General features: G+C 37.4%; 1 long non-coding RNA gene across 1 annotated transcript in view; it reads right to left on the reverse strand.

The window, feature by feature from the left end:
- Nucleotides 1–2,708: 2,708 nt before the first annotated feature.
- The window catches only part of LOC108521339 (uncharacterized), a 36,286-nt gene continuing 25,538 nt past the window's right edge, over nucleotides 2,709–13,456 (reverse strand). The window contains exon 4 of the long non-coding RNA XR_001883168.1: nucleotides 2,709–2,810. This is a non-coding gene — a long non-coding RNA (uncharacterized LOC108521339). The remainder of the gene's footprint in view (nucleotides 2,811–13,456) is intronic.

Below are 13,456 nucleotides of genomic sequence, written 5' to 3' on the forward strand. Positions count from 1 at the left end.
ATACTTGTACTTTTACCTCATGTAGTACAAAACCTCTGGTGTTTACTTTTATTCTATGGGAGAGTGTTAATGAAGGGTGGGAGCCTTCAATTAAAGTGTTGGAAAATGTAAATAATTACATTCAAGAGGAATGTTTTTAAAAACCAGCTGAAATGTTGACGCGACTGGACGGATTTGTTCGCATGCGAGGCGTTGGCGTATTTGTGGTGCGTTCTGGCTTGAAGCAGGTTGTCGCTCTTATCCTTCATTCGGGAGCGGGTGGTTATACTAAAGGCTTAAGTTTTGAGACGACAGTTGTAAAATTGTCTTTCTTCTCTGCACAAAGCATTAAGAGAGAAACTACAGAATAAAAGGGGGGGATCCAGAAGTTTCAACTATTTTAAAGGTATTTTGGGGTAATCTGAGCTATTCTGAGAAACACTGCTGTTTCCTTTTGTCTTGGAAATCTTTTAATACTGCTGGTCACCTCTAGGAATGTTTTCTTTTAGATACATGTCACCACACAGGTTTTTGTTTTGTTTTGTTTTGTTTTGTTTTGTCATAAAGAGATGTTGAACTAGAAATTGCTACCTAAAGTATTTTTCTTTATATCAACATTAGAAACAAATAAGCACTGACTGCTTACTATGTGCCATTTTATGTTTTAATATAACATTATCTACCTAAAGCAAACTAGTGGTAATTTTGAGAGTATTGTTAGTTTCCCATGGATTTATAAATAAGAATGAAATTTATATAATAATGTTTTCCAGAAATAAAATATAATTTTAACATATTTCTAGGGAGTTAAGGTTTTATAACTCTTACCCAATATATTCTATCAGTTAATTTTCCATCAAATGTTTTCCGGAAATAAAATATAATTTTAACATATTTCTAGGGAGTTAAGGTTTTTTAACTCTTACCCAATATATTCCATCAGAGTTAATTTTTCCATCACATTAATTCTTTATTGGGGGTAGGGGAATGCTGCTTTGTGAAAAAAAAATCCATAGAATTATCATCTTATAATACCTATGTTGTATATTACACATATACACACAAATGGTTTTTATACATTAAGCACCATAAATTTAGCTACAATATTCAGTGGAAGATATTTTCCTTATAGTCTATTCATACAACTATCTGTAGGTTCCTTTGGTGAAGGTATCACAGAGTTTTACTTAAAATTACCGAATTGATAATATTACTTTTGTTGGCTGTGCATTCATCTTTTGGTAAGCATATGTAATGTGACACTATAAACTTTCTAGTATACTTTACCATGGAACTGACAAGTCTTTTCCAAATAGACAGGTAGATGTTAAATTTCATACAGTAAGGATACTAAAAGCAGCTCAAAGGTGAGTTAACTGAAAAATGGTATGGTATCATTAGGGAATGGGAATATTTTTCAATCTTTTCTTTTTCTTTCTTTCTTTTTTCTTGTGAGATGGAGTCTTGCTCTGTCACCAGGCTGGAGTGCAGTGAAGGGATCTTGGCTCACTGCAACCTCTGCCTCCCGGGTTCAAGCGATTTCCCTGCCTCAGCCTCCTGAGTAGCTGGGACTACAGGCATGCCACCATGCCTGGCTAATTTTTTTATATTTTAGTAGAGACCGGGTTTCACCATGTTGGCCAGGATGATCTCAATATCCTGACCTCATGATCTGCCTTCCTCGGCCTCCCAAAGTGCCAGGATTACAGGCATGAGCCACAGCGCCCAGCCTCTTTTTCTTTCTTTCTTTCTTTCTTTCTTTCTTTCTTTCTTTCTTTCTTTCTTTCTTTCTTTCTTTCTTTCTTTCTTTTTTTTTTTTTTTATGCAAAGTCTGGCTCTGTCACCCAGGCTGGAGTGCACTGGTGCCATAATAGCTCACGGCAGACTCAAACTTATGGGTTCAAGCAATCTTTGCACTGCAGACTCCTGAGTAGCTAGAATTATACCTACAAGATATCATACCTAGTTAATTTTTAATTTTTTTGTAGAGACAGGGTCTTACTTTGTTGCCAAGACTGGACTCAGACTCCTGACTTCAATCTATTCTCTTGCCTCGGCCTCCAAAAGTGCTGAAATTACAAGCTTGAGGCTCCTCAGTTGACTTTCAATATTTTTGTTTTTGAAGTTGATGATTACGTCTCTCCATGGTTGCAGAGTGCTATAGTAACTCCAGGTCTATGTATTTTTAAAAGGCTTACAAAAGAAAATTGGTGGACCAGCACGGTGGCTCATGCTTGTAATCCCAGTACTTTGGGATGCTGAGGTGGGCGGATCATGAGGTCAGGAGATCAAGACCATCCTGGCTCAGAGGGTGAAACCCCATCTCTACTAAAATTACAAAAAAATTAGCCGGGTGTGGTGGTGGGTGCCTGTAGTCCCAGCTATTCTTGAGACTGAGGTAGGAGAATGGCATGAACCCAGGAGGCAGAGCTTGTAGTGAGCCGGGATTGTGCCACTGCACTCCAGCCTGGGGCACAGAGTGAGATTCCATCTCAAAAAAAAAACAAAAAAAACAAAAACAAAAACGAAAATTGGTGAAATAGATGAAATCAGTATGGAATATGCAAAAGAAACATTAATAGAAAAAAAAGGATGACATAAAACAACTGAGCATTCAAGATCTTTGGAACAATACCTAATGGTCTAACACATGTATAATTAGATTTCCAGATATAAAAATGAAAGAACTTGGGTAGAATAAATACTTACAGAGATAAATGTCAGAATTTTCCAAAATTGATTAAAGACATCAATCTAGATATGCACGAGCCTCAGCCATCCAAAATAAGGATGAGCACAGGAAAGAGCACTCCTAGACAGCCGTTGTCAAACTGTGAACATAAAGAATGACAACGCCAAAATGGAAGTAGCTAGAAAACAATTTACATTGGAATACAAGATGGGCATGACAAAAATGACAATTCACTTCTCTATATCTTGTAATAATGCCGGAAGAAGGTATTGCCGGATAAGATATATAAAAATCACAGCAGTTTGGAGAATAGACTGAGGATTTCTGTAATTATAACTTTTTAAATGACTGGGCCATTGTCTCTGTAATCATGTGATTTGTTTTATTTAATTTAATTGGGTAGTATTTTAGGTTAAACATTCAATCCTAGTTTCTGTATACCATACCTAAATTGTTTGAAACAAGTGATTTAACCTCTATGAAATTTACTTTTAGTCTATAAAGAGAATGTGTGGAAGTTTAAATGAAAAAAAAAAATGTATATAAATTACCTAGCATAGTTCCTGGATGTCAATAAATTGAAAACCTATAAAAATTTATTTTTATACGTTGTGTTCTCAATTTGTTAAACTTTTATTTATTTTAAATTTTTATGTGCTTATAATTTGTACTATTTTATAGATGAATGAATAAAAAATATATAAAGTATACGTATACAGTGAACATTGCTATATTAACACAGAGAAGTGCATATTGCCAAATTAAAACATTATGTGAGATATGAGACATGATATCAAAATCGTCTGGCCATATCTTATTAAGCATAAAAAAACACTGTATCTAGCTACTGGTTCCAGGCTGGATTCAATATTATAAAATAATTAGCGATGCAAAAGTAATGGGGGCAATTTTGTCACATTTACTGTTGACTGTGCCTATCTGCAGTCACTGTGCTTCAACTAAATAAATGTGAAGAATATCTTTGAAAAGAAAGCAAGAAAAAAAAAAAAAGCAAATGAAACCAAAAGTTCATTGTTTGAATATGTCTTCAAATATATCATCTGATAACTTTTTATTACTCAATTTCCATGGCTTAAAACAAAATTCATAAATTCATCTAATAGACATCAGTGAGGTGGCATCTATTCTTAAACCTCTGAATGTCTTAGCTTAATTATGGCTCCTATTAAAATGGCTTTATTTTAAATGAGAAAATCAAACCCACTAAGTATATGTACAATTTGCAATTCAATTCTGCAAAAGTTCTTCACTGAAAATAATTAGGTAGGAATTACCCTCCAAGTGTAAAGCTTAAGTCAGTACCATGTAGAAGCTTGTGCTGTATGATAGCTGTTTGTGGAAAATACCATTGTGTAACAAAAGTCATTTCTCAATTTTACTTTTCCACTTTTATCCCAGCATATTGGGAAAATAGATTACCCTCTTATTTTCTGTCCTCACCATTTTCTCGTGCAGGGCAGCTAGACCTTGATATAAAAACCGCAGATCAATTGAGCACTAGATATCATCCTTTAATGATATCTGTTCTCCCTTTTCACTCTATCACAAATTGAATTGAACCGAGAACATCCAAAAACTGAGTCTTTTTTTTCTTTCCTATTAGCTTATCTCACCATTTACAGCAACAGTAAAAGTCTACTATGCTTCACTTTAGACATCTATGACATTAGAATATTCTATTGGTTTAGAAAATATTCCTATGAGTACAGTGACAGAGTCCTAAATTACATTGTGTGTGATGGTGCATTATATTATAATAGTTTGCGGTATGGTTCAGCTGTGTCCCCACCCAAATCTCATCTTGAATTCCCACATGTTGTGGGACGGACTGGGTGAGAAGTAATTGAATCATGGAGGCAAGTCTTTCCAGTGCTGCTCTCATGATAGTGAATAAATGTCATGAGATATGAGATTTTATAAAAAGGAATTCCTTTGCACAAGTTCTCTGTCTTTGCCTGCTACCATCCATGAAGACGTGACTTGTGTCTGAGGCTTCCCCAGACACATGGCACTGTAAGTTCATTAAACCTCCTTCTTTTGGAAATTGCCCAGTCTCAGGTATGTCTTTATCAGAAATGTAAAAACAGACTAAAACAGTTTGCCTTTGAGATAATTTGGAAAGTGAGTCTCATGAAAGATTAGAATTGGATTTGCTTAATTTTTGAGATGCTAAGTTGTCCATAAAATTGGGCACCCATTTAATTTGTTAGATCAAGCTACAACTAACAAACAAAGAAACCAGACCATTAAGATAATGTGATTCAGATCCTCTTTGGAGATAAGATATATGGATATTAACTTATTTAGGACTCTAACTTTTCAATGACTGAGATTAGTTTTTTGTTTGTTTGTTTTTAGAATTCAGAGTTCTTTGTGTATTCTAATGGGAAAGCATGCATAGTTTTCACACATATTATATTTTTTTCCATTGCAAGTGGTGCAATTACAGTTAGCACCAACCTTGACCTCCCAAGCTCAAGCTATTCTCCCAGTTCAGGCTCTTGGGTAGCTGAGACTACAGGCCCCCACCACCAAGCCTAGCTAAATTTAGACAGGTTTTTTTTTTTTTTTTTTTTTTTTTTTTTTTTTTTTTTTGGAGAGAGAGGTTCTTGCTATGTTGCCCAGACTGGTCTCAAAGTCCTGGGCTCAAGCCATCTTCATGCCTCAGCCTCCCAAAGTGCTGGGATTATAGGTATAAGCCACCACAATTGACCTAAATTTTTTAATCATATGTGTGCAATAAAATAGGGTACAATATAGGGAAAAAAATTATCCTCTGTTAGGAAATAATATATAAAATTAGGGCATAATTTAAGAAATATTTGGCCTTGAGGTCAATTAATGTGCTGTTTAGAGGGCTCTGAGTGATAGTTAAAGTGTCATGTTTCCTGGTTCCAAGTGTCTATAAAGAAACAATAGTATGTGCAGAATATAAAGCCTCATGTCATTATAACAAGTCTTCCTTGGTAGATAATTGATAGTTCTCCTAGAATTGTATGGACTGTCCATGACTGACTATGGGCTCAACTGTCAAAGCCAACAGTTGAAGATAAACGAATTAAAGCCAGGAGAGCCAGTAGTGAAGAGAGGAGAGACTCCTGTTCTTTTCTCCACACATCAAGAGTGCTTTTGTTCCTTTACTGGCTTTGTATGATCATCCATTACTCTCTTTTCCCCAAGGAAAACAAAATACTAATAATGTCATGTTGCAAACATTGAGCCCTATTTACCCATGGTAATGGTTGGAGTCGCTGTATGTAAAACAGTAATGTTCTTATGCATGACCTTCTTTTCAAATTCTAAAGCAGATACTGAATTTATGTTAAGACTTAACTTCCTGAGAGAGACTCTGGCGTTTCTAGAATTGATATTAAAAAACAAAAAACAAAACAAACAAACAAAACAAACAAACAAACAAAAAAACGAATAATGGGAAGTCCTATTTATTCCATGAGTGTAGGCTGTATGCTTTTTCTTAGACATCCAATGCTTTGCCTTTGTGCTAGGAGAATTTAGCAGAGTAAAAGTAACAACAAAGTACATTGTTTTACATTGTCTATGATTTCTCTGTGTACATTGTCTATCTATTTGGGGGATTTAATGTGAAAGAAAAGCCTAATAATACAGTAGTCCCCCTTATCTGCAGGAGATACGTTCCAAGACCCACGGTGAGTGTCTGAAACCGTAGATAGTACTAAACCGTATATATTACTACGTTTTGCTCCTATACATCTGTACTTACGATAAGTTTAATTCATAAATTAGCCACAGTAGGAGATTAACAACTAAGAATAAAGTAGGAAAATTATAACAATGTACTGCAATTAAAGTTATGTGAATATGGTCTCTGTCTTTGTATCTCAAAATATTTTGTTGTTCTGTACTCACCCTTCTTTTTCTTGTGGTTTGTGGATCTGATAATCAAGAAGGACAATAGGTCCCTCTACTAATTGACTAATGGGTGGGTAGTGGATATGAGGAGCAAAGGGATGATTCACATATTTAGCAGGACAGAGTGGAACCATGTGAGAGTTCGTCATGGTGCTCAGAAAGGCAAGCAATTTAAAACTTACAAATTGTTATTACTGGAATTTTTCACGCAATATTTTTGGACTGCAGTTCACTGCAGGTAAATAAAGCCTTGCAAAGTGAAACAACAGATAAGGGGAAATTACTATACCAACACAATCAAAATCTCATTCATAAACCTACAAATAATTTGCTATTGAAAAAAATGACAAGATTTCTCTTGTTCTTCAACTGACATCCTCCTAAATTTATACTTACTCAACACTGAAATCACCAAAATAATTTTGGGGGAATATTTAACTCATTAATTACCAGAATATGGAGTAGAGTTTTAGAATGAAATACTCATAGTAGATTTTAAAATAAATGCATGTATTACATTTTCTGAAAACTTGTAGATAAATAGAAGGTTGTTCTTGGATCAAACAGAATTAATGGAACTTTTTAAAAAACTAGCATATTCTTTTGTATTAACCTTTTAAATAATTAGTTTGCCATATGTTATGTAATTAATGAGAAGACAAATTAATATTTCCATCTGGTCCAAAATATGTTAAGAAAATAGATTTCACTTTTGTTGTCAGAGAGGTTGTATTTTGTAAAATAAAGTAAAAAAAAAAATCCAAAATAATAGTGGCTTGAATGAGGTATCAGTCTACTTCTCTCTCATCCGAAATAATTGCAAAAGTAGGCCGTGGAAAGCGGCCTATTTTTACCACTCTGGAAGGACCCAGGCTTCATCTCTGCTCACCTCAGCATATCTAGGATGTACTCAGAGTTTTCATTGTCCTAGATGATTCCAACCATCATATTCATTTGCTAGGAAACTGAATTAATACAAGGAAGAGGTAGAAAAAGCCACGACCTTTTCAAGGAGACTTCCTGGATGTCCCACAGAACTCTTGCCCTTAAAACTTAGGGCCACGTGGAGTAGCAAGATAAGTTTTTCACCTGGGCAACAATGAATCATTTTACTAACATGGAGTGGAGGAAAGATTTTGGAAAGCAATGAGCAGTCTCTACTACAAATCTGAGAGAGGAAAATTCTCAAAAATTATTTAGAAAGTATTGAAAGTTATGTATTTGAAAATGATAGCAAAATGCAGATCATGCTTTATAAATAGCAATAACACTTTGACAATTGGCATGTTTGTGCTTTTCCAGAAATTTTAGCTTAATGATGATGGTGATTATTGAATTTTAAATGGCAACAAGTGTCTCTTAGCTTCATCTAAATTAAGTTCCATTGTTTCCTGTTTCTTTAATTTACTATGCAAGGTTATAAGAGAAAAATATGACTTTGCTCATTGTACTCTGCTCTCTTAGACACAGGAAACTTAGGTAGGAAACCCTCCAGGCAATTGTAAGAGGAGAGACAGGCAGAAAAGTGTGTTTGTGATAGAAGCAGAGGAGGGAAACTAAGTTTGACAGCAGTGAAATAAACAATACAAATATACAGTAAATCTGAAAATCTATTACCGAGTCTGTCCCACAGGCTCTGGCAGAGTGACAGATGAAAGAAGTTCACTGACACGGGTATCTTGCCTGACAATGTGGCTAGGGGACAGCATGGCTCTGCACCGTCGATGAGAGAGTCCAGCAGCCACTGAGAGAATGCTGCCCCCAAAAGCCAGCCCTGCTCCCATTTATTTAGAACAGATTTAATGACAAAGGCTTGAAGTAAACACAATTTGTGGGTAATAAACATTGTCAACCCCCAAGTAGAGCACAGTTCTTCCTCGAATGATCAAAGGTTGGTTTCTGGAGACAGGAGTATAGAAATTTATCTAGATGAGTTCTTTTACCAAATAAGAGAATCTGGCCGCCTTCAGCCAAATCCTCTTTCAAAGCTTTTGCAAAACCTCCCAGCCTTCCATGAAGGTTTGCATCTTTCCCTATAATTTCTCCCACCACCCTGACTGACCTCCTACATCTCCCCCTTTTCTGTTTTTTTTTTTTTTTTTTGTTGTTGTTGTTGAAGCATCAGGTTTTGTTGATTGAAGAGCACAGATGTGTGTAGCGACAGCTTTGTCTGGCACAGCGGTTATTGCTCGTATTCCCACTTTGCATCCCAGAATTAATAAATAACATAAGACAAACATCAGTATTATTAGCAACATTCTTTACCAATCGAGGAGTGACCCCAGGAGTGGGGTCTATCCAGGAGAGATGTTGTCGCATATCCTTCCATATGGTTGTTTGTTGGGCATGTAGATCTATGGCATTTAGGGACTCTAGAATTTTAGTTTTAAGTTGCCTTATGTCTGCTGTTAAAGTATCAGGTAAGGTTCCCAGAGGTATTGTTTCACCTCATCCCAACTATGTATTGATTGATCCAAGGTAGAGAGATGACATAATGTGCTTATGCTACCAGTCATGGTTTAACTGCTGTCAGAATGCCAGTGTGTCTTGCCGCTCCCCTACATATTCTAAGGCAGCACTGAGGGCTCCCAGGAATGCAAGAATCTTTTAATCTATACCCTGCTGTAAGAGAAGTTCATTAGACACATTTTTGGCCAAGTTATCTACAAAGGTGTTGTTTGTACTGATTCAGTAATAGAGGCCACAGCAACACTAGCAGTTGCCAAGATGACTATGGCTGAGACTATTAAGGCTATAAGTGTGCCTATGAATCTTTTGGGTCTGACCTGGGATAGGGCATGTTCTAAGGTGGCAAGGGCAGAGGAACCTTGCCAATCGCATGTCAAATTGACTGGTAGGAATGTCTCAGATTGTCTCCTTAATACCATGACACTAGTAATATTTACATTCAATATATTGTAATTAGGGATACATGAGGCAAACCAAGCCTGTCCCTGCACTTGGGTCACAAACGTGGAGTTTTGGCATGTAGTGGAAATATTGGTTCCTATTAGAAAAACATATGGATGAGTAGTGCAAATCAGGCACTGATCTATGTGATTATGAATAGTGGTCATAGTATAATGGTTACTGGAATTATGATATGTCCCATGCCAGGTGTTAAGGGAGGTGGTAAGATGTCCCAGGCACCATTAAAATTCTTGGGGTGGCATAGACTTTACTTGGGGTCTCAGATATCTCATCCTCCCATCAGCCCAAATCATAGGGGAATGGGACATGGTTGTGAAACTGTGATTGATGCCATGATACATGCGGCCACCAGTATGGTCGCCCTGCAAATGACAATGGGGGCAGTCTAAGATGTTATGGTTGCCTAATTGGAGGCTACAGCCTTGTCCCCCATGACAGACCTCCCAGCTAAAGTGGAACTCATTACTTTATCAGCTTTGTTCTTTACCACAGGGAGAAATGTTGGGGAAGGTGACATTAGTTGCGTTGCTCAGTTTGAGGCTGCCTGCAACCAAGAATGTTAAGGCATTTACTTTGCCATGAAGTTGCCATAAATGTGTTTGGGAAGGTATACAGTAAGGGTTAGAACTTGCACAACTTACACATAGTGGGAGGGTAGTGGGGTGATATATAGTGTTACCTGGCACCTTATCCAGTGTGTGCCATTAATGAGGGACCACACTGAGGGTAAGTAAATCCCTCCTAGCCAAGCAGTTACAGTATTAGAAGCTGGGAAGGGGGTGTCTGCCCAAGTAACAAGGTGGAAGAAAGGCAGATCTAACAGATGAGCCCAGTAGGAATTCTTTTCCTGAGTTACTTTGGTCTCCACTATTGGGGCTTTCCCTCCTCATATGACCTGGCTCTCTACATAGAATACAATTTGGGTTTCCTCCTTTTTCACTTTAGGAGGCCTTAATGCCATAGTCAATATTATGACTTTGTGTGTTTCAGTTCCCACCAGCTGACATGCTCATATCAGTTCCTCGACTGTGGCCACCTTTTCTCTCATTACTTGCATTGCTTGCTGACAGTTGACATTAGCATTTTCGTAAGCCAACTGCAACAATAAGATATCAGCAGGCTGAGTGTGAGTAATTTGTCTCTTAATTGCCTGGGTCAACCAATTGATAAATTCACAAATGGCTCCTGAGGCCCTTGCCGAACATTTATAAAAGATCCCTGTTGAACTCGGCTTTCAGGAATTTGGTCCCAAGCTCTGAGAGCACACAAAGACACTTGTGCAAAGACATGGGGATCAAAATTTAGTTGTTGTTGTACATTGGCATGGGGACCCATCCCCTGGAGCATAGCAGCTGTTATGACTTGCCTGGCCACTTGATTCTGGTTTGCTTGTTGTTCACATAACTCATCATATTCTGCCCTCCAGAGGAGGTATTGGCTAGGCTCCAAAGTCATTTTAGCTAGGACTGACCAGTCCCATGGGGTCATACCCCATGGCAGTTGTCTGCCATGGTTTCAATGATTTATTTCATAAATAGGTTAGTGGCTCCGTTTTCTTTAATGCTTATTCTTCTTTTTTTATAGGCATTCAAAGAAATGGGTTCGTATGCCTGATTGCCTTGTCAATCTTGCATTACCAGGCAGGCCAAGAGCTCCCATTCTAAAACTGCTTGCCTAAGACAGGGTCCCATGGCTGTAGCATATCGCTTGTCTTTTTTCCAATTTATTGGAGGAGGGGGCTCAGACAAAACTTTTGTTTCCTCTTTGTTAATTTTGCCCAGAAATGGTGGGGCTGAAGGAGAAAGAGGGGGCAGTGATGTCGGTGATGGTTTCTGCTCTCTTCCCTTTCTATAGAGGCTCTTCTGTGTAGAATGGGACCAAAGCCACCCTAACTAAGGCCCATAATGTTAGAGATGTCACTGGGACCTGTTGCCCTTGTGCATTATATTATTTAAGACTTATCCCCACTTGCTCCCAGAGCTCTGCGTCTAGCGTGCCTTCTTCCAGGAACCATGGGTTATGTGAAACAACAGGTTACATTAGGTCCCTTAATTGAGCCTGCAAAACCTAGGCTACACTAGCTTTAAGCAGCTGTTTCAATACTTTTATATACTGTTTCTATTGAGTTGATAACTGCTGTCCCATGATGAAATCCTAGCCGGAACAATTCCCTTGAACTTGGAAATCCCAAGTGGGTACCAATGACTAACTGACTTACTGACTGTGTAGTCCCTTCCTCTTCATTTTTGAGGGTTCCATCGTGATCTGTTGCAGCAATCCTCATATGGGGCACCACCCACCCAGTCTGTCCTGCAGACTCTTGCCAAGTGACAGATGGAAGTTCACTGATACAGGTATTTTGCCTGAAAATGCGGCTAGGGGACTGCACAGCTCTGCAACTCTGATGAGAGAGTCCAGCAGCTACCGAGAGAATGCTGTCCCCATAAGCTGGCCCCACTAGCATTTATTTAGTACAGATCTAATGACAAAGGCTTTGAGTAAACACAATTTGTGGGTAATAAACATTGTCAACCCCCCTGAGTAGAGAGCAGTCCTGCGCGCAAATGATCCAAGGTTGATTTCTGGAGACAGGAGTAAACAAATGTATCTAGATAAGTTATTTTACATTGTCTTATTATCTACCATTTGTTCTCAGGCTCCGGATCAGAGAATCTGGCTGCCTTCAGCCAAATCTTCTTTCGAAGCTTTTGCAAAACCTCCCGGACTTCCAAGAAGGTTTGTACTTTTCCCTATAATTCCTCCCACCACCCTAACCAGTCCTATATTTGATCTGTTTTATGCAAACTAAAGCAATTTATAGTCCTTGAATATGCTTTAATTACACATTTTAGTTCTACTTGATAGATGATATTGGGAAATATTTAATAATTTTGTTGTTAGTACATAATTTATTAGGCAGTGTTCAATTTCTTCTTCAAAATTTCTGTAAGTTTAGAATTTGTTATAATATTTGGATAGGACACTAGGGAGTAACTGGTTAATTTTCCCAAAGTTGTAGCTATCCAAGAATATTGTTAATAATATACAATGTATCATGGTTCTATTAATATTAGACATTTTTTATTATATAAGTATATATTATCAGCCAAGATCTAATTAATATGTATAAGGAAAAGATATACCTTGTATAAAGCAATCTAAAACATACCATTATCTTCGTCGAAATTAATTACCATGCTATTTCAACATAAATATAGCAAAGAATGTTTTACCCAAACATCTTAATTTTTTAAAAAGGTTATCTTTATCCTCTTATATGAAAACTCTGATATGTTTTCAATTCCTGAGAAGTCATTTTGTTTCACAGCCCTTAGAAAACCACTAGATGATACCACTAGCATGACACCACTAGCAACTACTCAAAAACATATTGCTCTAAACCTGTCCTGGCATTTTTGATACTAAACCAAAGCCTTTTAAATGGTGATTTGTGAAGAATCTAAAGGGAATATCAGGTCAGATTGAAGATCACTTTTTTTTTTGGAGATGGAGTCATGCTCTATCATACACTCTGGGGTGCAGTGGCATGATCACAACAGGTCACAGCAACCTTGAACTCCTTGACTCAAGCAATCCTCCTGTCTCAGCCTCCTGGGTAGAGAGCACTATAGGCACATGCCACAATACCTGGCTCATTTAAAAAAATTTTTGTAGAGGGTCTCGCTATGTTGTTCATGTTGATCTTGAACTCTTGACCTTAAGCAATCCCTGCCACCTCAGCCTCCTAAAGCTCTGATAGTATAGGCATGAGGCATCATGCTTAGCTGCTTTATAACAATTTTAATGTTTATGCTTTTTGCAATAAGACATGCAAATAGTTTTAAAAGGCAAATAGTGCTGTAAGGTATAAAACAAAACAACAAAAAAAGAAGTCAAGCCCTTATATAAATTTTACTGCCCAGAGAACACAGATCATAACTT

The sequence above is a fragment of the Rhinopithecus bieti genome, unplaced genomic scaffold, assembly GCF_001698545.2.
Source record: "Rhinopithecus bieti isolate Rb0 unplaced genomic scaffold, ASM169854v2 scaffold_58886, whole genome shotgun sequence".
Classification (NCBI taxonomy): Eukaryota; Metazoa; Chordata; class Mammalia; order Primates; family Cercopithecidae; genus Rhinopithecus; species Rhinopithecus bieti.